The sequence below is a fragment of the Vicugna pacos genome, chromosome 23 (assembly GCF_048564905.1).
Source record: "Vicugna pacos chromosome 23, VicPac4, whole genome shotgun sequence".
NCBI classification, from domain to species: domain Eukaryota; kingdom Metazoa; phylum Chordata; class Mammalia; order Artiodactyla; family Camelidae; genus Vicugna; species Vicugna pacos.
Window position 1 is genome coordinate 36765010 of NC_133009.1, and position 25642 is coordinate 36790651.

The following is a 25642-nucleotide window of genomic DNA, read 5'->3' on the forward strand; positions in this document are numbered from 1 at the left end:
CTGATGGTCCAATCACAGCCCCACCGCTGAGCCTCCCCTCCCTCTCGATTCCATCCTCCAGGCATGTTTCTTCCTGTGGTTCCTCAAAGATGCCAGGCCTCTTCCCATCATGGCTGGATCCCCCCTCCCCCCCAAGACTTTTGTTTCTCAGGAAAAGTTACCTGCATCCTCTAGTGCCCATGGCAAAGACCCATCGGCCTCTTTAAGTCTCCGGCTTCTCTTCTCCACACAGGAGGCCTGCCAGCCCCAGCCCCAAAACCAATCTCAGTGCCCCCTCTTCTCTGGCACCACCGTCATCGGCCCTCCTGTGTCTCCGTTTTCACTCTCGCTGCCCTACTCTGCTCACCGCAGCCAGGGTGGCTTTTGGAAGCACTATGTCCGTGTACACAAACAGCTCCTACAACTTCATAACCAAAAATCCAAAAATGGTCAGAAGACCACCCTGTTATCCTCTGTTCTGCAACTTTTATCCCGACATGAGTGGGAAAGTGTCCTGCCCTAGAGGTCAGCGCCTTGAGAAGGGGCTCTCCTGTAGCTTTCTGGCTCCAGGCAACTTTCTTTTGGAAAAGGTGCAGAACCAGCGCAACGCAGCCCAGGAAGCAGAGGCCAGGGTGAGAGTTAAGGGGACAGACCTTGGAGCCAGATTTGTTCTTGCCTATTCGGGTACCGCTTTGCAGAGACGTGCATCTCTTGCTGGGTCTCTAAGACACTCTGATAAACTGACAAACCAATTCCCCTGTCTTCAGTCCCTCAGCGCTAAATTAGAGTAATGCTCCTCCGATTTCACTGGTTTTATATGCACTTGTGTGTGTGTGTGTGTAGCTACATGCAGTTTTATCACATGTGCAAATTCATGTAATCACTATCACAATCAAAACCCCAAACAGCAAAGACTGCAGGTGCACAGCAAAGCGATCCAGTCACACAGACATGTGTTCTTCTTCAGACTCTTTTCCATGATAGGTAATTACAAGATATCAAATACAGTTCCCTGTGCTCTGCAATAGGTCTTGTTGCTTACCTATTTTATATACAGTAGTATGTATTTGTTAATCCCAAATTCTTAATTTATCCCTCCCCACCCCTTCCCTTTTGGTAGCCATAACTTTGTTTTCTATGTCTATACACACACAGACACACACACACACATACACACACACACACAAATTACTCAGCCATAAAAAAGGGTAAAATAATGCCATTGGCAGCAACAAGGATGGACCTAGAGATGCTTATATTAAGAGAAGTCAGTCAGACAGAGAAAGACAAATATATGATATCACTTCTACATGGAACCTAAAAAAATCAAACAAGTGAACTTATTTACAAAACAGAAATAGTCTCATAGACAGAAAACAAAGGTGTGATCTAAGGCAAAGTATGGGCAACAGAGAAAACATGGCCTTAGGTGTCCCAGGCTGAGGGGAAATACCCCAATCTGTCTGTGCATTGTGATCAAGACAAGAAAGACAGCACAATGAATCCCACCACTGGGGACAACCCATTACTGGTTGTACCAAGAACCTGCAACATACTTGGTGGAACATCAATCATTCACTCAATAAAATTTGTTGAGTACCTATTACGGGCCATGGATTGTGATAAGCCCCAGAATGCAAAGCGAAATAGAACTTGGTCCCTGCGCGGGAGGTGATCACAGGATAGTGGGGGTGGGGGACATGCAATGCCTACATGGGATAATTAAACATTTGTGACCAGAGAACAAGAACGTTGTGAAAGCACTGAAGAGAAAGTCTTAGGGCATACAGAGTTGGGCTGGGGCATCCGTGAGTGCCTGAAAGAATATTTGAATTGGATCTTGAAGGATGGGTAAGAGTGTTAGGAGAAAAAGACGGATGCATTGGGAGAGGAGCAGGCGGGACAAAGCCATCCCATGTCAGGGCGTGTCCTTATCTTTGTTACTTAAAAGACAGTATTATCTACCCATCTTCCACATGTGGAATGTGCCTCTGACAGCCAGAATTATCTGTTTTACTGGATGTGGCTCAACAGAAAAGAATTCTGCACTAATTAAAAATTGTGACAACACTATGACTCTGGAGTACATTATCTCAAACTTCACTTTGTGTACCCAAAATGTTCTAACCACTGGACATGAGCATAACTCTTCTGCTTAATATCACCCAATCTCCGTTTTATCAGGCAAGTTTGCCTCCACCAGCCTTCCCCTGTGTGCTTTCTGCCCTGGGTGTAGAAATTTCCCTTCACTGCTGAGACTGGCCACATCCCACGGTCTCAGTTTGAGTGTCCTCGCTGACCACTCCAATTAAGAAAGCTGCTTTTATCATTATCATCATCATTACCATCATTACCATTATTTGCGACATGCCAAGAACTGTATTACGCTGTGAGCAGGAACGAGAGGTTCCCCTCCCTGGACCTCTAGTAAAGGAACTGACAGTGTTATTGAGGAGACAGACATCAAAATTATGACCCAGCAAAGTGTTGGCAGAATAGTACTTCTGTCTCCTCCAAAGGGTGCCCCACAGAGGCTGGGGGTGCACTGACTAAGACTCTGGGCGGGATTTGCTTCCCCGCACTTTCAGTGTCCTCTTTGACACACAGTATCTAGGAAGCCTCCTAAAATAAAAGTGTCAGCTGAGTTCAGAAGAGAAGCTTGTCCCTCAAGTGTCAGACTGCTCCAGAAGAGGCGAGTCTGAACAGACTGCAACCAGGAGGGTGTTGTGTGCGCTGTATTAGAGGGAGGGGTCGGAAGGATGAGGTGGGTAGGGACCAGATACAAAACGTGCCTTTCTCACAATTTTGCATTCTTTCATAATAAAATTTGTAGCTATTTTAAAAGGTAGAATGAATTTACCCTATGGATAAATAACCAGTTACTTGTATATGAAAGGTACAGGCAGCTGCTATCAATCAGAATTTACAATATTTAACCACTTGGAAAACCGTTCAGAAGTAGGAAAAAGCAGCTGGAGAACCACACGCAGGACAATCCCCATCCAGAGGCAGGAAGACAGGAAGGAAAGAAACACATCTCAGTGGTGCTGGTGGTGAGCGATCAGCAAGGCACGTTGCTTTTTAAAATTTCTGCAACGAGGGAGCTTTACTCTAGTACTCGGAGAAATAACAAAACTTATCTAAATGGGGCAGGGGGAGATTCTCTCTGATATCCATCCTTACGGCAGCTGCATGAGTTTTAGGGTACGCCATCTCGCCCAGTCACCGCTGCCGTGCTGAACGATTTAGGCTGCTTCGCCCCCGGGCAGGGGTTCTGCTCCTGGCTCCCCCTCCCGCCCCCATCACGTGCCAGGGAGCGGCGGGCCGAGGACCGGTGCCCTGCGGACTCACTATCTTGCCTGGAACGCGCACCATGAACCCCACCACTCATGGTCAAGATGGGAACGGATACTCAGGCTCACGGGTTCCAATGACATGATGAAATACACCGAGGGGACGATGGAGCTGGACAGAATGTTCCCAAGCCTTCAGAACAGAAGGACATTCCAAAAATGAGTTTCTTTTTACTTGAATGGGTTACTTATTTTTCTGCATTTGATATGAATCAGAGGACAGGGGACTCTCTCAATCACAAGATTAAAAAAGTTTGGCGATCTGATGGAATTATCGTATGACAGCCACTTAAAAAATTTAAATATCTAATGGAAAAGAGTTATTGTACCTAAATTTCTTTCAGAACTACACAAAAACTAGAGCTATAAGGTAGCATTTGATGCCCACGTTTAAGGAATGAGCTAAAATTGTCTTGAGTGGTTTTAATCATTTTTAATAACTACTTCTCTGTGTAATACAGACACTTGTATATACACACACACACACCATGCATACATATACACACACTACTCATATATACACACATACACAGATATATACACATGCACACACAGGGATACACAAATATTTACATATATACACCCACACACGTAAACATACGCACACGTAGACATACATACACAGATACACATGTATATGAACTGAACACGTGCGCACTGCCAGCCTTCTACCTGGGTTGTCTTTTTCACAGGACCAGGCGAAGAGCACCAGCACCTGCCCGGCAAACACCTCCAGGAGCCGCCCCCCCACCCCTGTGCGCGCAGGTCCTCCCGCACCACCCACGCTAACGGCGCAGGCGGGGCCCCGCCCATGCCCTCCGCGGCGTCCAACCTGCTGCCGTCACCCACGTCCCCGCTTCACTTTGTCGCGGCCCACTCGCGTGCCGGAGCCGGAGGGTCCGGGAGGACGTGCGGGGCGGTGGCCACGCTGACAAGGTCCGGTGCGCCACCGGACCCCGCGGTAACCTCGGCTGCGCGGTGCCCGGAAGCAGGTCCTCAGCGCTCCTCACGTCTGCTGGGGTCCGGATCTGCGCAGGGACTCGCCGCGTTCCGAGTACGGAGACGCAGAGCGCGCGGGGGGCCTGGCCACGCTTGTCAGCTGTCCTAATGATCATCGGTGGAGCCTTCTTCAGGCAAAGGGCCGGCACAAACGTGGCCAAGTCAGGCATGGAAGCGGGGCGGACGCAAGTGAGGCCCCCCGCCCCCCAGCCCGAGGGGAGCTGCGGGGACTCCGCAGAGGAGCGACGTGCCCACCTCTAAACGGAACATTTCCCACAATTTCACAGACAGTGAAGGTGACTGAAACCTCCGGTCCCGTTTACAGTAACTGCGGAGCCGCATGGTTCTCCTGCCGTGTTACGCTTCGTTTGAAAACACGCAGTGTTGCGGCGCCTTCGGTTTTTAAACTAAGAACAAGTAACACTGCTGTGCCTCACGTGTTGTCTGAATGTTCAGCTACACGCATGCTTTCCCACTTGACGCGAGCTCTTCCTTCAGAAGCTGGAATTTGGAATCACTAAAGGGCAAGGAACGAGGAGTGTATTTTCCCCAACCGCTCCAGCCTCGGTGTCATCCCCCCCCCCCCAACATCCACTGGTTGCTCAGCTGGGCCGACTTTAGTCTGATTATTTGAGATCTGTGACTGCTAGGGACAAGAAAAATGGCGTGAATTAAGGGGGCATGAAATGAGTTTTGAAAGAATCCATAAGGGAGCCTAATTCTCTAGCGCTTAAACAAGAAAAAACCCAACGTGACCTACAGTCTTTAAAAAAAGAAAACTTCTTTTCTGTTTCTGTTTTTTGTTTTGTTTTAGGGATTTTTCTCTTTAAATTCCGCACTGCCTATCTTTAAAATGCAGAACAACAATTCGTGTCCTCTGCCGGATCTCATTTTCTAAGAATCGTCAAGTTTATTATCCTGTTTCTTAAGCCCAGAAATGAGAAAAGAGTCGCTTTGATGTTTGGTTGGTTGGTTTTCTTTTTTTTTAAATTTTTTTACTTTCTAGTATCTGTCGGGAAACAGCGCCACGATAAAAACGACAAACAGGCACTCCACACCTGACCACAGCAACAACAAATCTTGGTTCCGAACACCACACAGTCGGCTGACCCATTTTCCCCCGGCAGCAGCTGCAGGGCTCACTCGGCGCGCTCTGCCTGCCTTAGCAATGAGTGCGCTGCTGTTAATAGGAAGCGATGAGGAAAATCAATCTGGGGCAGGCACATTTTTTCAAGGATGTAACAGGAAGAGACAGGAAGCCCAGGAAGATACTTGATAGACATTCAACTCCGCAGAAAGGAGGAAGCAGCGTGTTGAAGCGCTGGTTATTTTGAGTTGTCGGACGGAAACGGGACACAGGCGGAGAGGACGCAGAGAGGCTGCGTTTGGTCGCATAGCAACGCGGAGGCGCGACACCCCCGCACAGCGCTGACATCTGTCTGCACGAAGGACAGGGAGGACGCCGGGTTAAAGAATGCTTGAGGCCCCGTAGTCCTCCTCGTGGTCATACAGAAATCATTCTATGACTATTTCAGTATTACTTCCAAGAGCTGATTTTAACACATGAGGTGTGATGCCTCGTGCCTCCACCCTGACTTGCACTAGACTCCTGGCTTTGGACCAAGCATTTGCCTCAAAACTGTCAACTTACAGGTTGGTGAAGTGCGTAGTGTTTACGATCTTTGGGAGACAGAATTTGGCCCTATAAGTTCGTGTCCAGTAAAAATCGGTGGTCAGTGAAACCTCCCAGCTATTTATTCTCTGAGGGAGCAAGGCTGTACCTAGAATGATTAGGGCTGGGGCTTTGCTGAATTTCAGATGGGAGACCGGGTGTCTGGTCAGAAGGGACACGGCACAGCATAGAGGAGGCAGAAAAGGTCAGATCTGGTCCTGGGGAAACATGCACACCCAGTACCCAGCCCCAACCACACGGGGGTCTCAGCCTCTGCTGATCCCTCCACCAACGTTCTTCAAGGGGTCCTCAGGTGGAGGGAGCAGCTGGGGCCGGCTGGACGGGCTGGGGCTGGATGGACCGGCTGGGGCTGGCTGGACTGGCTGGGGCTGGCCAGAGCTTCCTGGCACAGAACCCTAGCCCACACTGGGAACTTATGAATTCTATGTCTTAAACTTAGACAATATCAGCAAGTGACAGTATAAAAAAAAATTAGTCAATTAGCTTGAAGACAAATCGATGGGGTGGGGCGACCCATGGGGAGGGGAGTGAGGCTACTCAGCCCCTCCCTCCTGCCTGTGAATTCCCCAGAGGACCTCCTGGGGGGCAGCAACCACAGACCGCAGCTCAGGCAGCAGTGTTTCTTTCTTAGGAAGCCCTGTGGGAATTGTGCAAAGTGGACAGTCTTTCCTTTCAGGACAGGAAGTGCTCTCCAGAAGTCATGTCAATTTCCTGCTGCCAAAGACTATCAGCCCGTGGCTCACTCCGCGTCTATAGAAATGGAATAAACTGCTTCCTTCCCTCCACCCCTGACGCACCCCAAGCCTGCCCTTTTTCCAGCCCACAGAACAATCAGGCAACACTCGTCCCGGGACCGAGCCACTGTGGCTCCTCTAACACCAGTCGACAGGCACATCCTTGCTTCTCTCCCACAAAGGGCCCAGCCGAGGGGATGAAAGATCAGTGTTCACCCACCAGGACACCATGACATTATTTCAGGGGAAATCATGGTCCCTTCCCAAAAAAGGGGGGACCCACTCCATAGAAATCTTCACTTGGGTGATGCCCAAAGCAGACCCTCGTCCCCTAGTCTACTCTGGAGGAGAGATTTTTTGATCGTTCATGGGGGAGAAACCTCGAGGAGAACACCAAGGAATTAAGAGGGGCATGCCAATGCCGACCTGGGAAAGGATGAGAAGCAGGAGTAAGCATCGGTCTAGGCCCCACTGTCACCCTCCCCTGCACAATGTCTTGTTGTGTCATCACTGTTTCCTGAATGTTAACTTTGCTCACAGTGACATTACGGATGAACAGTGTGGTTAAGAGCATGGGCTGTGTGGTCAGGATACGGGTTCAGTTCCAGAATTCTCACGGCCTTTGGGCTCTCTCACCTGTAAATCGGGGATGATCACAGCAAGCACCTCACAGGGTAGAGGATTCAGAAAAACAGTGCACACAAAACACGTGCACACTAAGCATACACACACGGTGAGCGCGCATTAAATATTAGCAATAGGCACTTTGCAAACCAGTTTTGGCAGATGAAGGGAAGGCCCTTAAAAGATCTGAGTCCATACACCTGATCTAAGGTGATGCATAAGATGTGTTGATCTCTGCGAAAGAAAATGGGGAAAATAATGTTCCTCAGTGAAATATCAGAAAATCAAGATGTGATTTTTTTTAAATTGAAGCATAATTGATTTACAATATTGTGTTAGTATCGAGTGTTCAGTAAAGTGAACTCTAACTTTTGATTAAGAATAAATTTTCAAAATTTGCAGTTTAATTTTCAATATGTAGACACAATTACTAATCAATATAAACATAGGCACTTAAAAATCACAAGTATGTAACCTGGTTACCTCCCCCCCAAAATAAACTAGTTAATTGAACAATAAAAATAAAATATTTTAAAAATAAAAGTTAAAAGTTGGGTTTTCTTCATTTTGGGGGGCTGATAACTAGGTGTATTTACTGTTTTAAACAGAGGCACTGGGGGTTGATCCCAGGGCCTCGTGCATTTCAAGCACACGCTCTGCCACTGAGCTACACCTGCCCCTAAAAGTTGATTTATTGTAACAGGCATTTTCGTTGATGTGGACGCTCAGCCAGAGGAACTTGGATCAAGATTTCTTACGTGTATTAAGTTTTTAAGCGATGGACCAGACTTGTGGAGAGATGGGTGCCTCTCAGGTGTGAAGGAGAGACGGACACCTCTTCCCACGCCCTGTTCCAATCTGTGCTTGGTAAATTACACATTTTTATTCCCCTGGCGTTCCAAAGGGTGACTTGAAAAGTTACTCTTTTTCATGCATATTTGAGACTTGTTCATGACAAGCTCCCCACTACATACGTGATACTTCTAGACTTTTTTCTTTTAAGTTTTCTTGGGGGTAATTAGGTTTATTTATTTATTTATTACTTAATGGAGGTCCTGGGGATTGAACCCAGAGCCTTGTGCATGCTAAGCACGTGCTCTGTCACTGGGCTATGCCCTCCCCACTAAAGACATAATTTGCAGCCCAGTTTTTTTAAGTCAGTGTAAACATGTTTCCGCACTGGGCAATCTAGGGGATTCAGATGCGGCATTTGCTAAAAGTCCTCACCTTTACCACCTCCCTCAGTCCCCGCGCCGAGGTAGGCAGTCATCTAGGAAAGCAAAGGTGTCTCGTCCCATTGGCTGAGAGTAAAGTCCTGCCTGGGCTGACTGGTGAATAGAGGGCGTCTGTGCTAAAGCGCGCACCCCGTGCCTGCGCGAAAGGCCTCCTGTCCTGACACCGCCAGTCAGGAGCATGGCGCCCTAACCGCTGCCACGGGAAGGCGTTTTGGTTACACTGAAAGGCTTTTCCCCCATCACAGGGCTCTACCTGCATGAATAGCCCAGTGTCGCCGGGATTGAACACAACGTGGAAAGGAACAGGCTTCGTTCACTCAGCCAGTCATGTTTTTAAAGTATGGATTTGATGCCAGAGCCACCAACCCAGGCTCTAAGATGTGATATTTGAAATGTTGATCGTCTATAGCACCCAATTTGTTTAAAAATATCAAAACATGAAAATTAAAAACATGAAACATTAAAGTTAGACCATGAGAACATTAAAGTATGATTCCTTTAAATGAGCAGGAAAACTAGTCCACTGAAAAACCTAAACTATCATTATTGGCTACTAAGTAGTAAAGGCTGTGCGGAATTTTATTTTTAAATTTTTTTAATTGAAGTTGATTTCCCATGTTAGTTTCTGGTGCACAACAAAGTGATTCAGCTACGTATATGTACATATACATTATTTTCCATTATGGTTTAGTATAAGAATATTTTATTGCCATTTGTTGATACTAACATTTTATTTGGCACGTACTTGCCAGAGCAGAAGGGGGCAAAAATAAGATAAATGCAAACATCACACAGAAGGCAAAATTACATAAGTTTATAAGTGCAAGAAAGACGAAAACACTTACTTACTGAACACAGAGCCAAAAAACAGGTGTTTATGGCTTATTTGAAGTAATGACAATTTTACCAGCAAAAGATCAAAAGCCAAAAAAAACCTCCCTGAATATTAATTACATTGCACATAACCGTCGCTTTTACATTCATAGAATGCTGCACGGCTCTTTTCAGTTAACTCACATAACGATTCTCTGAGGTCAGCTGGGGACAAGGCTTATCACCCCCATTTTGCAGATGAAATACATTAGCTAAAGCCATGCTGACTCCCTTCAATCATATCTGCCACCCGGCTCTGTAACACACACTTTAAAGACACCAGACTACGGGGGGAGCACATGGCTAGACCTAATTACCTCCCCCTCCAAAACAAACAAACAAACAAACAGACAAGACAAACAAAACAAAACAAAAAAACACTAGACTCTCGTTCTTTTAGGAAGAAGATTTATAGTCTACATTATTGACTAATATTAAGAAAATAACTCGTATGATAAAAGGAATTGTAGGGAAATATGACAATGGATTTATTGGTACATTTCTTTAATAACAATTTTTAGAACACCTGCTCTCCACTCTTGTTTTTATCCTATATCATAGTCACCATTATACTAAGTCTTAAAATGCATAAACGCCTATTGCAGGCCATTGAATATAGTTCCCTGTGCTGTACAGGAAGACCTCGTTGTTTGCTATGCTTAATTTTTATTTTAATTTTTTAAATGGAGGCACTGGGGATTGAGCCCAGGACCTCGGGTAAAGCACACGCTCTACCACTGACCGATACCCTCCCTCCTCCCGCTGTGCTGAATTTTAACCGTGGGACGGACGGACTCGTGTGTGTGTGTGTGTGCGCGTGCGTGCGCGTGCAGAGGAGAATAAAGAATTGGGGGATGGACAAGGGAAAGGAAGAGGAAGAGGAGAGAGATGGGGAGGAAACGTAGGGGGAAGTGTGGAGCGTCTGGGCCCAGGTCAGAGCACCGGCTTCCGTGCGAGTCCTGGCTCTGCCCGTTACAAGGCGCGGGGCGCGGTGCAGGTCACTGTGAACTCCCAGCGCCAGAGTTTCCTCCTTTGTAGTGGGAGCGACTGTTCCCACTTAGCAAGGCTGCGTGGACACCCCTCATCTCAGCGCCTGGCCCAAAGAAGATGCTCGGCCAACAACAGCCACCACCGTCCTTCTACGGCCCTGCGTGCCTGAGCGCATCCTCCTCTCGAAACCGGGGTCCATCCTCCTCCGGAGGAGCCGCAGGCCGTCTTCTGCACGCGGGGCACCTCCGCATGATCATGCTCCTTCCGCCCACAAATACTCTTCAAATAAAAAAACTCACGTTTACCTCAGACATGAAAACACTTTTCCCTGCACATTCCGGGACGTGAGCCCCCGACCCTCGGGGGCTGCGTCTCCACTGCCCCCCGCAGAGAGGCGGGACGAGGACCACCGTCCCCATCCTACGCCGAGGAAGTGGGGGCCCCAGAGATGCCCTTAGCTCTTTCGGGGGCCGGTGTCCGGGCTGGGCCCCCGAAGCCCTGCTCCTCCTGGCTCAGCCCGGGCTGCTGGGAGGATGAGTTTTACAGAGGCCGCCCAGCCGCCTGTTTGCGTGGAGGGAGCGCGCGCCCTTATGACCGCGTGCGGCGTAGCGGAGCTCAGAACAGGAGACGCCGTCCTCCTCCAGCGACGCGCTGGCCGCCTGCGGTCACTCTGCAGTCCCCGCGGGTGGGGGTGGGAGCAGAGCATCGCTGAAGCTGGGGCGCAAATGGCTTCCCTCGCTCCCAGCGCCGGTTCCATCTGAGCCCCTCCCCTGACGTGTGCGAAGCGCGCGGCCACGGCGTTTCCAGGCGCCGGCGCGCAGTGCTGAGCGCGGCCAGCAGCCCCCGCCTCGGCCAGGTGACCGCCAGCGCCCCGGCCGCCGCTGCTCCTGCCGCGGGTGCCGGGTGCCGCGCTTCCACGGGAGGCGGTCTGAATCCAAGATTTCGCGCTTTTTTAGGAGGGTGGGGAGGTGGAAACGATCGTCCTCCGTGATTCCAGGTGGGACGAAAAGAGCAACTTGAAAGCGAAGCAAGAGACGAGGAAAATGGGGCGCCGGTGGTTCGAACAAAATCTGGCAGCTCTGAATTATTTACACGTTAAACGTTGCTGGTATCAGCTTGTTCTTACAGTTCCTTTTAGGAGCACGGCAGTTTTACTTCTGGTTAGAGCCGGGGAGGCCGAGGGCGGGGAACTGCCGCCCGCCTGCAGGCCTGATCTGGGGCAGCTGTGCGGGTCCTGCTGGGAGGACCAGGGAGGCAAGGCAGGGTGGCCCGGGGCGGCGCGGGGCGGCGGGGGGCCGGCCCCGTCACGTCACCCCTGGCGCTGTGGACAAACGCTGGGCAGCGGACGGGGGCCGAGGGGAGGGAGGGCTGATACCCCCTATGCAGACCCCCCACCCCGCACGCACTCCTTATGTGCCATCTGCTGGTGCCCCCACCTCCCCCCTTCGTGTCAACTACTTCACATTCTAATTTTAAGGCGGCCACAGAAGAAAAGTTAATACAGTAGAAATTATTATAGGCACACACACACACACAAATTTCAAGAAATTCTCTTCATGACACGGCATTATAGTCAGACATATGCCAATATTTTCTCCATTAAAACATGAACATCTCTCTTTAAAAATAAAAATAAAATTATAGGCATACTAAATTTATTTACTGGCTCACTTAACAAATGCCCCCCGCCTCCCTGGCAGGCCCCGGCAGCGTGTGCCAGGGGCACAGTGATGAGCCAAGCGGGGGCAGCCCTGACCTCACCCAGGAGTCATTTGCCCGAGGATGTAACAGGCGGCAAGTACTTAACCTTGCTTTCACTTTTAAAGACTATCCATTTTTTTCAGCAAATCGATACATATCAAATTGAACACTTGTATTAGTGGGGGGAAACGTAGTTTTTGAAAGTTACTGCCACAGAGTTTAAATGTTCACTACACACTCGGAGGAACTGAAAGGAAGCAGGTTCCCTGAGCTTCCTGCTTCTTCCTGGAAGAAACCTACTGGAAGCAGGTACCATTCGACGGTCCTAACCACCTCCGTATGTCGCTTTAAGCATCTTTGATGTTACAAGACAGGACTATTCAAAGTGTGGTCCCCGACCTACATCATCAGCTTTACTTGGGAACCCATTATATTCACTCTAGCTGGCCCCAGCCTAGACCTACCAAATCGGAGCCTCCAGGAGGGATGGGGACGTGGGGCCAGCAGTCGTGTTTCAGTGATCTTTTCAGGTGATTCTGATGTGCACAAGTGTGAAAGCCACTTCTGAAAGAAAGTGTCAATCCACTTGCTGGCTCTTTGCCTCCAGATAGTCCTTCTTCCCTGTTCCCCGCACCTAGAACCCCTTAAACGGATCTGTAGGCAGCTCCTGGTCCTTAGGCTGGAAAATAGGGCCGCCAAGTCTTGATCAGCATAAGAGGAGCTTACCTGGAGTTTCCCTCTGAGCTTTGAATTCAGCTTTGAGCACCTGGCTCTTTCTGGGTTCTCTCTACCGGGTGTCACCTTGTGACTCGGCTCCAGTAACCCTGCCATCCTGCCCTACCTTGAGCCTCTGCCATGGGTCCCCTCTCAATGTCCTGACATCTTCCTTTCCGAAATGCCCCAGGTGGTGGGCCTCCCGCCCTGAAAGCCGAGCGCAGGGGCTACAGTCCCGCACCTGGCGGCCAGGCTTCTGTCCCACTCGCCCTTCCTGCCGGGTCCTTTGCCTCCAGCCTGCTGCCTGTGATCGGCTGTCAAATCTTCCACCTGCCGGCCACTGTCCCCTGATGTCACAGGTGTTCTCTGCAGTCAGCGGGGACTCCACCTGACCCCTGACAAGAGCCCTAAAGGACATTCTGTTTCCAGGTCTTAGGGACTCGTGGACAAACACCTTCCTATAATTTTAGTCGAGGAACGAAACTGTATACTAGGTGATGAAAGGAGAGATGGTTGTGCCACACAGGAAACCCTGTATCAAACACCTAACAACCTGCAGTGCGGGACACCTTAGGGGTGAAGCGTGTGTTGACAGTCCAATAACTTACAGCTCATTTATGGAGCAAAAATGATCTCCAAGTGCTGCTACCTTGCTTCCGTTACCTGGACCGACGTTCCCATGCCAGTGCGGGGTCTCATCCACGGCATCCTCTGCCGTGTCCCGTGTCTGGTGCAATACAGGACACGTGGTAGCACTCGGTAAACAGGCGTTGAGTAAACAAAGGCGCGGTCTGTTCCCTATCTCTCCCTGGGCAGCTAACTGATAAACTGGCCTCATCAGCATGATCACGTGCCTATAACATGTCATCAGGAGAGACCTAAGGACTGAGAATCACCGCGGATGCAGGAAGAGGACAGAGAAGGCGGGGATCCAGTATGACACGAGCTCAGTTTCCCGGGACTTAGACAGCTGGACCCAGCCCCCACTCAGCCTCTGTGGAACAGTCACCGACATGTAACTTAAGCCCTGGATGCCACGAATATCCTCATCTGCAAAATGGTAAGGTGGGACTCGAGAGTCTCAAAATGACTCTTCTGGCTCCATCATTCTAGGATCTCCCAGTGGACCAAAGTCCCTGATCTTTTGCCAGAATGTATACATGAATGTAGTTATTAAAACTAGACTGCCAGTGCTATGCCCTCCTGCAACAATCATCCATGAAAGGTTTTTAATGTCGAACAACCCAATACCTAGAAGCAAAGAGGAAAACACCCATTTTTTTCCCTAACGGCTGTCAAATATTTATGCACTCAAATTGTTCTAAAATGAGAAAGTGGCTTGATGCACCCAATCCAAATAAAGCTTCAAGATAACAGGCAAAGGGGAAAAGAGACTAAGAGTGAATATTACTAGTTGGTTTGGACTGCTTGTTTTAAAACCAGATCAGGACCACCCATCATATAATTGAACTTTCTTAGCATGGCCTCTCAGCCCCACCCAATTCGGTCCCTCCTCCTTCTGTGCCCTTATCTCCTGCCCAGTTCCCCCCACACTCCGTTTCAGACACGCTGACCTGTTATGCCCCAGGGCATTTGCACAAGCTCGTCCCTCTGCCTCAAATGCCCCCCCACCCCCGCCCTTGGCACGGCTCACGCCTGCCCATCACCCAGGTCTCTGCTCAGACATCACCTCCTGTCCACAGTATTCAATGATGCCTGCCTGTGCCCCATTCAGTCACTCTCTGGACACTTTCCCTGGTTTATTTTCCTTCATAGCACTAATCCAAAATCATAGTATTTCTTTATTTTTAGCTATTTAAACTTTCCATCTCTAAGACCCTGATGTGACTTTGACAAGAGGGAGCGTGTTCATCTCTGGGTGCACAGTGCTCCGAGCGGCATCGGCACAGGGAAGGGGCTCCACAATATGTGTGAAATGAATGAACAAACGTACAGTTTTCATACATAATTCAGGGGGAAAACTGCAAAAGGGCTTAAACAAGGGGAACAAGACAACCTAGCTAAATGATGTAACACAGTCCGTGAAGACGGAAGTCTGGAAACTATTCACAGTAAGAAAAGGGGAAGACAATCTCTTCAAGCACCTGGTTCAAGCTACCACTGTTGTTCAAACTTCCTAGATCCCAAATCTCAATTCTGTTTATTCATCAGATCATTACCAAGCATTTATTACGCACCAGGCACTGTTGTAGGCACTGTTGATATGGCAGTGAACACCGTAAACTCCCTGCCATCTAAGAGCTCACATTCTAGCGAGGGCTACGGGTCATACACAATTTTAAAATAACGTAGGCAAATAAATAAAGAATATAACGTCAGATACGTGCTAAGGAGAACAACAGCACAGAGCACATATTCATCTGTAATACATAGTTATGGGCTGGCTGGATGGGTGGGTGGACAGACAGACAGATCCACATCGATGGGCTTTGCAAACACCTGGAAATCGCCAACAGGAGGGAAGAATCACCTCCAAAGTCTTGTCAAACGTGCTGATTCAGCCCACGACAGACCAGAAGCTCTGCCCCGCCACATCTCCCTCAGGCTCTCCTCTGACTCCAGTGGCACCAGAGGCAGCCAGGCTGGTGGGGGTGAGGGACTGACGGAAAAGAAAGAGACTGAGCCAACCCCCTTCCTCAGTGTTTGCAGAAGCCTGAAGTCTGCCCCCGAGAGGAACAAAATTCCTGCATTTCCCTGAAGTTTAGGATTTTTTAATTTTTACAATAGATCCAACATATTGCTGCCAGGCTGCATCAGTCACTCACCTTTTTTTTTTTTTTAATTATCTGCCTTACTTTACCAGAATAGAGGCTCTCAGAGGGCAAAGAATGGGTCGATTTTGTTCACTACTTTAGCCCTGGTGTGAGAAGTGCCTCCACTCCACATTAAGTGCCCAACGAATATTTGTTGAAATGAAAAAAAAAAAGACATGTTCATTAGTAAAATGCAAGAGAGTTAAAAGTGAAATCACAAGTGGGAAAATACATTTACAACCCACATCATAAAATGGTTAGCCTACAGAATATATGAAAATACCTGCAAATTAATTAGACAACAAATCCCAGTAAGAAATGTAGCAAAAATACTTGAATGGGGACTTGACAAAGGAAGCGATGCACACATATTAATTAGATGCTTATGCTCATTAGCAATGAGAGGAATGCAAAACGAGCCACAATGAGATTTTGTAACACATGCACCAGAGTGGCATACGTTTAAATTTAAATTCCCAGCAACACCAAATGCTGCCAGCTTGGGAGGCGCTGGGAGCCCCCACACACTGCTGGTGGAGGTGGCTTCAGCGCAACCATTCTGGAAAACATTTGCCGTTGCCTGGTTGAAAACGCCTGTGCCCCCTGACCTTGTCATTTCAGTTGTGGGCAAACTCCCTAGAGAAACCCTGACACTCGGCTCCACACTCTACATACGAGAACGCTGCTAGGAGCACTGCCCTCACAGCCCAGCAATGACAAACCCAAAGTTTCACAAACTGTAGACTAAATAAGTTGCCGCTCGTTTGTGCAGCGGGATACGGCAATAAAAATAAATGGCCTCCAGCTGCACACGGCCAGGTACACCGGTCTCAGGAACGCGTCACAGGCGCAGGCTAGTTAGACACACCCAGCACGGCTGAACGCACACAAAGACAAGACGCAACTGCTGTACGTTGTTCAGGGGTGTTTAGTGACTGTTTAGCCGTCACTAAAGGGGGGCGTGACAGAAGGACTCCGAGGGGCAGCTAAGATATTGATGCTCTTTTTCTTCATCTGGGTAGAGGTTAAGAGGTGTTCCTTAATCATTTTTCAAAGTGCACATGTCTCTTACACACATCTGTCTTCAGCAGCTATTGCTTCACTAGTGCTGTGTTACAACTCCCAGATCTCCATGCCATGGAAAAAAAAACGTTTGTTTTCCTTGCTCCAGGGGTGAGTATTAGCCGCTCTTGGCGAGGACTGTGGACTGGGCTCAGGTCTGCTCGTGTGTCTCCTCCTTCCCCCTGGATCAACAACTCCCTGGGGCGTGTCCTCCTGGTAGTCAGCAGAAGGACCAGAAGTCCAGATGGCCAACGGCACATGAAAGGATGCTCAACGTTGCTAATTATGGGAAATGCAAATCAAAACTACAATGAGGTACCACCCCATACCACTCAGAGTGGCCATCATTAAAAAGTCTACAAACAACAAATGCTGGAGAGGGTGTGGAGAAAAGGAAACCCTCCTACACTGCTGGTGGGAGTGTAAATTGGTGCAGCCACTAGGGAGAACAGTATGGAGGTTCCTTAAAAAACTGAAGATAGCACAGGGAAATATATACAAGATCTTGTGGTAGCTCACGGCAAAAAAAAAAAAGTGACAATGAATATATGTATGTTCATGTATAACTGAAAAATTGTTCTCTACACTGGAATTTGACACAACATTGTAAAATGACTCTAACTCAATAAAAAAATGTAAAAAAAAAAACTAATGATAGCATTACCACATGATCCAGCAATCCCACTGCTGGGCACATAGCTGGAGAAAACTCCAATTCAAAAAGATACATGCAGCCCAACATTCATAGCAGCACTATTTACAATAGACAAGATGTGGAAGCAACCTAAATGTCCATCAACAGATGACTAGATAAAGATGTGGTGTATATACAATGGAATACTACTCAGCCATAAAAAAGAATGAAATAACACCATTGGCAGCTACATGGATGGACCTAGACATTATCATACCAAGTGAAGTAAGTCAGACAGACAAATATCATATATCACTTATATGTGGAATCTAAAAAAATGGATACAAATGAACATATTTAGAAATCAGAAATAGACTCACAGACATGGAAAACAAACTATGGTTACCAAAGGGGAAAGGGGAAGGAGGGGGAACAAATTAGGAGTTTGGGATTAGCAGATACAAACTACTCTATATAAAACAGATAAACAACAAGGTTCTACTGTAGAGCACAGGGAACGCCATTCAATATCTTGTAACAATCTATAATGAAAAAGACTATATATATCTCTCTGAATCTCCCTGCTGTACAGTTGAACTAACACAACATTATAAATCAACTATACTTCAATAAAAAAAAATTTAAAAAAAAGAAATACAAGAAGCCAAGTCAAATCCACAGGAAGATTTACAACCTCTGTTCCCCATCACAGACGTGAAGATTCCACTGGCTGGCACGTAAAAAGATGTTCAACATCACTGGGGAAAGAAAATCAAAACCACAATAAGATACAACTTCACACCTACTAGGATGGCTGTAATCAAAATGACAGACAGTAACAGGTGCTGATGAAGACACGGAGGAACTGAAACCTTCATATGTTGCTGATGGGGATGTAAAATGATGCATCCACAATGGAAAACAGACTGGCAGTTCCTCAGACTGTCAGACTTGGAGGGGCCACATGACCCAGTTCTAACCCTAGGTATATACATAAGGGAATCAAAAACATATGCTTATCCAAAAACTTAACTGAATTACTCATGGCAGCCAAATAGTGGAAGCAAATCAAGTGTCCACTAAATTGAGTGGATAAAGAAACTGGCCCATCCCTACAGTGGAATATTATTTGACCATAAAAAGAAATGAAATACCGATACATGTTACAACATGGACAAGCCTTGCAAACAATCTACTGAGTCAAAGAAGCCAGACCCAATGACCATGAAGTGCACGGTCCCATTTCCATGAAATGCCCAGGAAGGGCAAGTCCACAAAGCAAGCAAGCAGATGAGTGGTTGCCTGGGGTGCCAGAAGGGGAGATACAGGGGTTCTTCTAGTGGGTCTGGGGCTCCTTTCTGGGGTGACTGGACTGTTCTGGAATTAGATCATGGCAGTGGTTGCACAACTTCATGGATATACTAAAAACCACCGAATTGTACACTTTCAAATGGTGAATTTTATGGTATGTGAATTATGTCTCAATAAAAAATAAGATTCCATTAGCCAAAGTAAATCAATGAGATGAGAAAACACGTATGTTCTCCCTGTTCTACAAAGAGGGACCACAAAGCCACAAGGCAAAGGCTGGGGTGCTGGAGGGAGTAAAAAGTGGAAGAAACAATCTGACCTACTGAAAGTAACTTTCTGTATTTTTATAAGTATTAAACGTGCCTTTAAAGCTTAAAAAGCAAGGAGTCGTGGGGGAGAGTAGAGCTCAATGGTAGAGGGCGTGCTTAGCATGCACTAGGTCCTGGGTTCAATCTCCAGTCTCTCCATTAATAAATAAATAAATAAACCTAATTACATCCCCCCACAACAACAACAACAACAAAAAAGGAGGGATTTTTTGGGGGGTGGGGGTAGGTACTTAGGCTTACTTATTTATTTATTCTTAGAGGAGGGACCAGGGATGGAACCTAGCACCTCGTGCACGCTAAGCGCGCGCTCCACCCCTGAGCTCCGCCCTCCCCCCGAGGGGGACACTCTTACCAACGAGAAACCCTGGCACGCCCGGCCGTAACTTAAACGCACACACACAGAAACACACACACACAGAAACACACAGGCGCACACACACCCATCCTGCAGAAATCCTTTTAGGAGCTCCTTGGAACAAAATGGAAATAAACCATAAAATACCACTAATTAAGGATGAGAAACAATTGGAATTTGTGAATCATCCGAATTGTAAGTATTCCTGAGATAGGGATTCAGTCCTTTCAAGTAGAAAACAGCATAATCTCGAGGGAAAAAAATCAGCTGGCAGAGGTCTTCTGAAGATTTAAAATTGCAATTAGCACGTGATTTGTCCGCATATGAATTCTGCTTCTTGAGTACTTAGTGGAATTTTTGAAGTGCCTCGAAACATCGATTCTGTTGAACTTAAAAATCTCCTCCTACCCTCAGGTTTTGCTTACAGGTTTAATGTGTGGTATCTGTAAACTGTTTGCTTAGCAAAATAGACCTGAGGATGGCTCCGGCCGCAGCCTTCACCAGCTGGAAGTCACTCACGTTCCAACTCCATTTGAGAACCATCAGCAGATCACAGAAAAGCAGTGAGTGGGAAGAAGAGAGTCTCGAAGTTCAGGTCTCAGAGCTAAGGCACCTGGGTGTCCTGATTCGGCACCTGCCTCGCGTTCATCCCTTCACACCAGACGCCTGAGAACAGCAGGCCCTCCCGCATGGAAATTCCTCGTTAAATCTTGGCTTTCTCCAAAATGGATCCGATCGTGTGACACTCAGACTCGTATCGTAACTCTCTTTCTCACCAGAACCAAAATATCCCACGTAAGCAGGGGCAAAAGTCTGCAGGCCATCAGCAGGTTCCAAAGGAATGACTCTTTGCATCAAGATCCATGCACGTGACCCTGCTAAATCGCAGCGACCCCTCACCCTGGAGCCCACCCTCGCCCTCAGCTCCTCAGACGGGCGCACCGTGGGCTGGAGAACGCTCGATTCCAGGAGTCATCAGGGAAAAAGAGGGAGAGAGGGCAAATGAGCCCTGAAGACCAGACAGAGAAAGGAGACAAGAAAAGGCCAGTGCGTGGGTCAGGAGTAGTTCTTGGACGAACGACTCAGCAAACACTGTTGGGGGCGACAGGAACCAGAAACACAAGGGTTGGTGCCTGTCGAAATGATAAAGTGCCTGTCAGCACGGAGGATGCCCACATCCAGCAGTTCCGTGTGCACACTGACTTCTCACTGATTTCCAGTAGAAGTCAGGGTGTTCTTCAGTGTGGTATTAGCATAACCTCACTGATGAAAAAAGCTGTTAAAAAAAATCTAGCCTACCACAGTATTTAGCCACAGGTACACCTCTTTTGATATCAAAAGGTGCCCCACGACGTGTTCATCAACGCAGCTCAGATCTGTTGTCAGCACCTAGACGTGCGAAGAAGAGGAGCCGTGGGCATAACCAGCACGAGGGCCCGCTAGGACGGAAGGAGGGAGGCGGGCAAGCCAGCCGTGAGGGGGGAAGCCCTGCCCCGCCAGGCCCCCGAGAAGCTGGAGAGCCGCTGGCTTTGGAAGTCTCTACAAATACGACTATAGGAACAATCCTTTCAAACATTAAGAACATGAATTAAATGATTTCTCAGGCAGGTGGAATTTTTCAAATGATTCTTTCCTTTCTCCCTAAGACAGCAGAGTTAGAGATTTTAAGGCGCTGGGCACCCGCTCCACCATCAGGCGGCTGCCAGCTCTCCCTCCCAGGCCCTGGGAGAGCTTGAAGGGCCTAATGAGACGCCCAGTGCCCCTCGCCCCGGGGAGAGTGTCGGCTGAGTCCCCCGCAGGCGAGGCCAGCGCCGGCTCCCGCGTCAGGGCTCCGGCCCGCACCCCGCGCGGCGCCGCAGGGCGCGGCCTCGGGCGCGACGGGACACTCGCGCCAAGCGCGCAGGGCCTCCTCCGGGGTCACGGCCACGCGTCCTATTAGCGCTGAAGACACCTGCAGGATCTGCACGCTACGCTGCCCCTCGGCCTCCCCTGGACGCAGTTTGCCTTCTGCTGCACTAAGCGGCTGAAGACAGCTCTTTCTTGACGAGGAGGATTTAGTCGTCCCTCAGCGGTGCTCTGAGAGCCACGAGTGTCGAAACCAGGCCCTTCGAGGCAAGCTAACAGCGCGGCTACCGCGTTTACCGTCAGCGTCCTCAGCCTGGAAGGACTCCTTCCCTCGCACACAGGAGAGAGGACAGCGCCGGGTGGTCAGAAGGCCAATGGTATGAAAGCCAAAGTCAGGCTCCGCTACTTACTTCCTCTGTGGCTTTGGACGCGGTACGTGGCCCCCCCAAGACTCGGTGTTTTCATCAGGGAAATGGGCGGGTAATTCCCTCGCTCGCATTGTCGAGCGGATTAGAGATCAATGTGAGCGACGCTTTGCAATTATTAGAAGCTATAAACACAGAAGGTGGTATTATTGTTACTGTTATGACTCATAGAATTACGAAGGGCAAGAAGCAAGCACAGACTTCCCCAGAGTGAAGTGGACTAAAACGAGTCATAAACGTGCTTTCAGGAGAGTGTCTGGTTCGGAAGCTTCCAGTGAACGGATTTGATTGAAATTTCTTTCAAATTAGTAGTTGCACCTGGCCGACGGTCTGCTGCCTCAGAACATACTCACGCCAAAGTTAAGAAAGAAAGGGTGAGGAAGGTACAGCTCAGTGGTGGAGCTCACGCTTAGCATGCATGAGGTCCTCGGTTCAATCCCCAGCGCCTCCATTAAAAAATAAACAAATAATCCTAATTTCCTGCCCTCCCCCAAATAAAAATAAAAAATAAATAAAGGGGAAGGGCAAATTAAAAAAAAAGAATAAACTCAAGCATAAGCCTCACCACGCACAGGCTGGACCCTCTCTCCCCCTTTGTGGGAGAAAATAAAGGACACTACGCCAAAGGACCATAATACAAATTTTTGGCAGGTCCAAGCACAATGCTGCATTTCAAGAGAAGTGTCTCTGATCTTTTTCACATGTTAAATCTTCTGAGTATTTGAAGACAATAGAAGGATGTTTCTGGCTTTATCTGATAATACAGTTGTCATAATGCATTTTGACATTTTTAAAAATGTATTCAAAGCTGATGAAATGGAGATTTTAGATGCTGGCATTGGAAAAAGGCCTTGAATTTCAGCCAGCGGTTTCCCAAGAGAGATAAAAGTGGTTTCTGTTGAAAACCAGGTAGGAAAATGTATTGGACAGTCGAGAACTATTTCAAGGTCCAGAATCATCGACTTCACTGTCAGAGGCTAAAACGTCCTCCTAGTGGCCTGACGGGTTACAGTCCATCCCAGTGTCATCTTGGACCAGCTGCTCCCAGCCACCGGCTGCCTCGGAGCCATGGGAGAAGTAATGAAGGTCTAACATTTGTGACTGAGGTTTTCACATGAAATTGCTCAGGTTCAAGATATTTCCTGTCAATGCTTATTATTCTTCCCTGGCATCCTTCTGAGCTACAGATGAAAAGTTCTAGTTAAATTGGGGGTAAGGAGGAGATTTTTCAAAATGTAAGTCTGCTTAGGACTGTATGGCATAGCTATGAATGTTAACTAATGTGTGTTAGGAGGGGGAAAAAAAGTACTTCTAAGTTCCAGACTGCCTCCCAAATTAATGAGAATCAAGGCGTGAAGAACTAAAATCTGTACCGCCTTTAGCCAAGTTCCTGCTGTTTCAGGATTGGAAGGAGGATCATCTGGAAGGCAGGCGTCTAAACTCAGTTAAAGTGACGATTTCCCCTTCTCTCCCGCAGAGGAGGAGGAGGTCTGCCGCCGCGTCCGGGGATCACACACAGCGTGAGCAGGAGCTCCCTAGCCATCTGTAGGGCTGCTGGATGCGTTTCTGTCTCTCTGAACATTTCCATTCTCCTGACAAAGGTAACAAAGGCAAACAAACGTGCTCTGCTGGGGAGGCAGTGCTGGAAGGGAGCTTTACTCTCTCATTCTTCATGAGTGATATTTTGAAGTTGTTCGTGCCACTGAGAGATCACAGTTATTCTTTCGGAAGTTCTCCTTCTCACTATTTTGGGCCTTGCCCTTTGCTGCTTTAGTGTTTCTTCTCTCATCACCACTCACCCCTGGCCTTCCCATCAATCGCTCAGCCATTTCCTTTTCATCCATCCCTCCTGCTCTTGGTCTGCATTTGACATCTCCGAGCCCAGGTGATACCTCGACTCCTCATTTCCAACCATTTTGCCTTCTTCTGCTTCCTTTCGCCCTCGAAATCCTGTACCTTCTATAAGACCCTTGAGGTCAACACCAAGACTCAAGTGGCGAGAGATGAAGAGTTTTAAATGTTAAATGTTCCGAGGAAAAGAGCATTTTTAAAGACGTATTTTGTCTCAAATTCTTCTTTCCATGATATATTCCTGCTTTCACAAGAAGTCACCATTCCAAATCTATTTTAAGCCTCGAGAGATGTCTAATCTACAGGGTCACCGAGCCTTGGGTGGCTTTAGGAAGCACTAGGAGATGGAAACACATGATTCTGGGAACACAGTAAATATATTCCGTTAAAAACAAATTTTTATGCTCTTCCTTGATCATTAATTGTTTAGGATTACAGTTCAATACGTATTGATGTTTTAACCGAAATTTTACAATGGAACAGCCAGCTTCCTTTCATGTTGGAAAAGCAGGCATTTATCAACCACTTACTGTATACTTTGCACAAAGCACTGGGAGAAAAACAAAAAGTAAATGATCTCAGAGCCCCCAGTCTAATAAGAAAGGCAGACCTACAAATATATAAGCAGTGCAGTGAGATACATCCTACCCCAACATCTGAATGAACGAAAGAATGAATGCACCGCGGCAGGTTGTTCAGGAATTCAGAGATAAATCAGATACAGACCCTGCCCTGAAGGAGTTGTCTAGCAAAGAAGAAAGGACAGATACCAGAAAAATAAAACAGGCTAGAAAGGGAAAGTCTTACCGGGAACTTAAAACAAAGGGGCAATGAGCTTTTACAAGAGAAAACTTCTCATCCAGGGGGGACGTCCTAGATTTCACAGAGACAACCGTGTGTGAACTGGGCTTTGAAAACACTGCAGTGGAAACACTGTCTACTTTCAGCGCAGTTTTGCTGTGAACCTAAAACTGCTCCAAAGAATAAAGTATATTAATTAAAAAGTGCATAGCATAATGAAAAAGAATATGAAAACAAACATATGTATGTATACGCATGACTGGGACATTCTGCTGTACACCAGAAATCGACACATTGTAACTGACTGTACTTAAAACAAACAAACAAACAAACACATGTAGCATAGAAGTGGGTGTGTATAAATCAGATCATCCAGGTGGAGCAGAACAGTACGGAACACCAGCATCCCACGGGATGGCTCAGGAAGAGAAAGTCCACGAGGGACAGGGAAGGGGTGTCAAGAGTAGAGAAGAGAGGGGAGCGTACAGCTCAGTGGTGGAGTGCGTGCTTAGCATGCGAAAGGTCCTGGGTTCAATCCCCAGTGCCTGTTTTTTAAAAATTATAATAAAATAATGAATAAGTAAATCCATCAACAGATGACTGGATAAAGAAGATGTGGGGGGGTGTATATGATGGACTACTACTCAGCCATAAAAAGGAATAAAATAGTGCCATTTGCAGCAACATGGATGGACCTGGAGATCACCATTCTAAGTGAAGGAAGACAGAAGGAGAAAGAAAAATACCCTATGGTATCACTTCTATGTGGAATCTAAAAAAAAGGACACAAATGAACTTATCTACTAAACAGAAACAGATTCAGGACATAGAGAACAAACTTAAGGTTACCAGAGGTTAAAGGGGGTGGGAAGGGGTAAGTTGGGAGTTTGAAATTTATACCCCTTAGGCAGTGATGGAAATGTTAGCTATCTCGATTGTGGTGATGGTTTCATGGGTGTGTACGTCTATCAAAATTCATCAAATTGTACATCTGAAATATGTGTCGTTTACTGTACAGGAACCAGACCACAAACAAGCTGTTAAAAAAAAGTGACACAACTCTATGCTGTTTACATAAAACTCAATTCGAATTCAATGACAAAGGGAAAAATTATAATAAAATAAAATAATAATAAATAAACCTAATTACCTCCTTCCCCACCCCACCCCCCACTGAAGAAAAAGATACCTGAAAAAAAAGCTTAGCGAAGAGGCAGGCACGTGGCAGGAGTCGACTGATCTGAGAGTTTCAAGGGGGAAGGTGGCTTTCCTGTTGTCTTGTTGTGTAACACACTTCGTAGCTATTTTTTTACACCTCTCAATTTTGCGAGGCCAGAACTAAGGCAGGTGTAGGCTGGGC

At 47.5% G+C, this 25642-nt stretch overlaps 1 long non-coding RNA gene across 1 annotated transcript; it reads left to right on the forward strand.

The window, feature by feature from the left end:
• Positions 1-11386: 11386 nt before the first annotated feature.
• Positions 11387-14277, forward strand: LOC140688646 (uncharacterized). The gene is made up of 2 exons (XR_012063361.1): positions 11387-11534; positions 13712-14277. It is a non-coding gene; the product is annotated as an uncharacterized lncRNA (long non-coding RNA).
• Positions 14278-25642: the final 11365 nt, after the last annotated feature.